This window comes from Bombus bifarius, unplaced genomic scaffold (genome assembly GCF_011952205.1).
Source record: "Bombus bifarius isolate JDL3187 unplaced genomic scaffold, Bbif_JDL3187 scf7180000008218, whole genome shotgun sequence".
Lineage (NCBI taxonomy): Eukaryota > Metazoa > Arthropoda > Insecta > Hymenoptera > Apidae > Bombus > Bombus bifarius.
Window position 1 is genome coordinate 1,486,567 of NW_022884519.1, and position 5,134 is coordinate 1,491,700.

A 5,134-nucleotide genomic window follows, 5' to 3' on the forward strand; every position below is an offset into this window, starting at 1 on the left:
GCGAGTTCGAATCCTCGGTATGTAAGACTCCGACATTAAAGGGACGGAAAACCAAAATTTCTGCTTACAACAGGCAAGCGGCCAGCCCCTCCCTTGCTTGTGGTGTGGGCGTACTTTCTGGGAGTGCGCTTGGTAAAGGTGTTTGGTGTTAAGCACCCGGGGGCCCGAGGGCCACACTCGCGCACTAGTCTACCGTCGTCCCGCCCGTGGAGGTTTTAGCCGGTAAGAATCCGGCACTACCTTCTACCCGTCTGCACAAGGGTGGTAAGAGGTGTCTATGAAGATTTCCTCCACGTAAAAAAAAAAAAAAAAATTTTTTTTGTAGTACGGAAGGAGACATGTTTAACACTACCGTAGACAAGGATGGATCACATATATAAATGGTAAGGCACGGTCGCCTTTCGGCGGGACTTATCAGATCTTTTTGGAGGGACCGCGAAGGGCTTCCGCTATCCCTCCGGATAACACAGATTATCTGTTAACCTTTTCTTGTGGCAAATGATCTTTACAGCTACATCCTTTCGAGCATTGCATTTCGAACAATATATTAGACGCGAATCTAGATGTTTGATCCATTGACATCGTGTAATCAAAAACGAAATAAGAAAGATAAAAAAATTTGATATACAACACAGTATTACCGAGTGAATTTACACTATTAATTACCAAATTCCAGACTTGAACAACATAATCATAGGCAAAACTTGGATACATACCGGTGATTAGAAGGTGGCGCCTTCTGACATTCTGGATCAACTTCAGTAAACATATTTCTTTGAATGATGAAATTAAAGATGTTATACGAGTAGCAATAATATCGTAAACTGTTTATAATTTAATTAGACATAATGTTACTTATAAGCTTGTAAAAAGTTTCTATTTGTAAATTGGTTAGTTAATTATTTTGTTTTATTTTATTTATATGATCATATATTACTTTATATTCTTTTATTTTATTTGATGTTTCTTTATCTCCTTTATTTATTTTATTTCATCAGTATAATTTTCTTTAATCTGTTCTATCTTTTCTAATAATCTGTGTGTTCTGTAATTTTAAAGCCATTGGTTTGGATTCATTATATCTAATGTTTTATTGATCTGCGGCATTTCAGTCAATATCACACCATAATGTTATTATTATTATTATATTATATTACTATATGGTTATTATTATATTAAAACTGTTTTGAGAATAAACGCTAAAAAAGGTACACATTACACAGTTGTTCATCGAAATGACATTTGTTCATCGAAAAAAAAAGAAAAGTAAAGTAAGTTAAATAAAAAGGGGCACTCCATGCGTTAGGTGAGATTATTTTCAATCAAAAATGAATTTTTGATCAATATCCAAATGTGTTATGTTGTATATCAATTGTATAAATAACAAAAAAGGATTAATATATCCTTTCAAACTTTGCACGCTGCACCAAAATACAGAACACATTTACTCACAATATATTTTAATACAGTTTCATTCGCTTGAAAAGATACAAAAGATTTTGATTGCAATATGCTTGCGTCTGCAGTTTGTTATTACCATCTTGCCGTCGGTGTACGGCCTGATCTCTGATGTGGATTAATGTTACACGCTCGTCGGCCCTGACACAACGATTCCCTTTTCAGCAGCTTTTTCGTTTCTATTATAGTACCGGGGAGAGATTACCGACATATAGACAATGTCGACGACAAAGGGCAAATGCCGACAAGCCGAAAAGGTGGGAAACTTCAATAGGCCTAACGGCCATCAATATATTTCGGCACCGCAGCCGTTGATGTTCGGTTAGCCACCGGAGTATCAAGAGTCAAGAGTCGTTCTTCGACAGTTGTCACATCACACTACTGCATTAAGTTCACGTTAAATAATCATTCTTCATATTATTGTAGTATCATGGACGAGAGGCCTGGGGTTGTTGTGCGGATTGCAAACAAGCGATTGCCGTGCATGTGCGTAGTGGGGCTAAGACAAACGGCAAGGGGCTGCTAGGGGACGATAAACGAATTAACAGCAGTATGAGTTGAGAAGTCAGAGAGTGCGAATTATGTTGTCGAAATAACGTTGTTAGCGTTGTTAAGAGAGAGTTGAATTTGCGTTGACGAACATTGTTAATTAATTATCTAGTTGTTTTAATTATTATACGTTTGTTGCAATTAGTTCATACTTAATAACCATTGTTTTCTCTTTAATTGACATCTGTTTAATTCATTTATCATTAATAAACTAATCATAATTATTTACAATACTACATTATGATAAATAAATAATCATCGATTTTCTATTTAATCAATTGTAATAAATCCATCTATCAATAAATTATTACATAGGATGGATACCATTGGAAATCCCAATTTCTAACATTTCTGAATAAAGAAATTCTATAATATTCGGTTGCCAACCCAATACATTCATCCACACGTTTGCTCTCTCTATTCCGAGATAAAACCTCAACAATATGAAAAGCCAAATTAACGAAGGTAATACAGGGAACAGAGAATATTAACCAGAAGCAGAAGAGTTTCAAGAAAACATAAAACGCGGACCCAAACGAGGATGGCTGAATAAAGTCACACGAGAAAAGCATGACAGGTTGCTAATGGCAAGAGAAATGCGCTTAAGAGAAGAAGACGTTTCGAAAGATTAGAAAAGCGAAATGAATAAACGAATGTTATTACTACCAAACAACTATGTGGCAGCGATAGAATCAGAGATCGTGTCTCAACACGATGAGACAGAGCACGATATGGAGATTAGTGCAGCACGAAAAAGAGATAGAAACGATAGAAAGCAAATAGATGTACAGTCAGAAACATTCGCAGGAAGGAAATATAAAGTACAAAGCACGATTACTCGCAGTAGGAAATAACTAGAAATCGGAATAAGTTACGGGGAATCATTCGCTCCTGTCAACGATTGGACACAGCAAGGGCTATGCTGGCTCTAACAGCGATTAATCGAATGAAAATCAAGCAATCCAACGTCAAATCGTCATACTTATACAGAAATACAAAGGACATAGCATATATGGAACAACCACTAGGATTTATAACCGACGGTAACAAAGTATGCGAGCTAGAAAAACGCACATATGGATTGCCTTAATCTGGATACCGTTGGATATTATATAACACACTTTGAAGGAGAATCGTGTGCATATAAATTAAGGGACAGAAGCAACCGATCGTTGAAATATACGTAGCTGACTTTTTATAGCAACAAATGATAAGATAGTTGAAGAACTCGCATCAAAATTGAGATAGCACTTTGAGTTAACCGAATCGGAAAAAAATAATTCCTTAAATATAAAAGTTATAAAAAAGAAGGATGTGATATAATTATCGGAAACATCATACAAAGAACAAATTTTAAGGAAACACCGCCTAGAAAGTTGCGATCCAGTAAAATAGCCAGTAAGAAAATTTAAATGCATTTAAAACAAGATTTAGATGCATATAAGGTTCGCCGAAGCCGGTATCACGTAAAGTGAAAAAAGAAATGGAAGATGAAAATAAAAAAAGAGAGAATTTATTTGCTAACATCTTGTTTACACTAATGACAGTTTACTTCCGAACTCCAGCCGTGACTTTCAAAGACTGGAGCTCTTACAACTCGGCTGCATCCCTACACAAGTGGTTATCTTACGAAGTAGTGAGGACCCCCGGGTGTTGGGTCTGGGCCCCGACCCCCTGCTGCCGCGTGCACTCCCATGCGGTCTGGTGGGTGTCCGTCATTAGCTCGTCGGTTTAGAAGTGTACCGGTCCTGACACCGGATAAGACCGAATACCAACAGTTACTGAGACCACTGATCTACTGCATTGGCAACTAAATGATTGCTGATTTTGTCAATACCACCTAATGACAAAATCTGCAATGACTTAATTGCCAACCCAATGTATAGCTATCGGAACGAGACCTGATATTTCTTCACGGTAAGTAAACTGTCACAATATAATCGGAACTCAAAAGCAATACATTTGACCGCTGTAAAAAAGGAATGTAGATACCTGAATCAGTAGACCCAAGTTGGATGGAACAAATATTTAATTTGTAGAAAGAAAGAGTGAAAAAGAGATTAGAGAAGATCAAGTCGTGCTTTATTCGCATCACAATTGAATATGTCTGCAGAACAGCAATGAATATTTTAGTAATAGCATTTTGCAATTAATTTAAAGATGTCTAATACAAAAATTGAAATGTACCATAACGAAATAGTAAAATGATTAAGAAATATGATAAATACAGATATGTATGTATGAGTAACATTTTGTATGTAAATTAATTTTTAAGAAATGGACAAGTGCTATATTTTAATCTTTCAGTTCCGACAAAGAAGATAATTCCTTTGACCAATTTTGTAGAAATTCAAATCAGAAAATAAAATAAGAAAGTATACAACTTTTTATTAACTTTCGAAATCAGTTTAAAAACAATTACAAATAACATATGAGTTGTACGAATGAAAATAGTTACATGAGAATCATATCCACTCTAAAACCTCATTTATTTAGTATCAATTCAAATTTTTCAGATAGAAAGGAGATGTCACGTGAAAGTATTTAATGCAAAGAGTTTAATTAAAAATCTTCATGCTATTGACCATTCATTTGCGTACACGTTCGAACGTCCCTGGTGATAGGCTCTTCTTATTATTTTATTTACATCGTTCTTAACAATATGAGTAAAACTAACGTAGAAAAAATTAGTTATTGGTATACTACTTGTAGCAGACTGCAGAACTAAAAAGAAGGTAGTAAATAGTGTGAAATTAAAAATTTTGGCGCGTTTACAAAAATGTGTTTTTTAAAAAGAAAAAATAGACTTTAAGGTGCTATAATAAACTATTTGACGAACTTTCAGGGCACCCAGGATCCTCTCCTTGCCTCTCAACACTACTCTTACTACAAGAAATATAATAGCAGCAAAAATATATTGAGGGCTTTATAATAGATTTAATAATAATACTTTTAATTAAGGGAATTATTTACCTTTGCCCCTTGTATTTTGAGAGGGCTATGAAAAAAGTACATTTCCTTCATGAGGCTAATTAGAATACTTCCTATGATATACATTGCCACATTAAGAATCAAATACTTTCCATTCAGCTAGAAGCTCGGCGGGGCAGCCAGCTACGCTCGTTGA

At 35.3% G+C, this 5,134-nt stretch overlaps 1 non-coding gene across 1 annotated transcript; it reads left to right on the plus strand.

The window, feature by feature from the left end:
- The first annotated feature begins 319 nt into the window (after positions 1-319).
- Positions 320-426, plus strand: LOC117211216. The gene has a single exon (XR_004488229.1). It is a non-coding gene; the product is annotated as a U6atac minor spliceosomal RNA (small nuclear RNA).
- Positions 427-5,134: the final 4,708 nt, after the last annotated feature.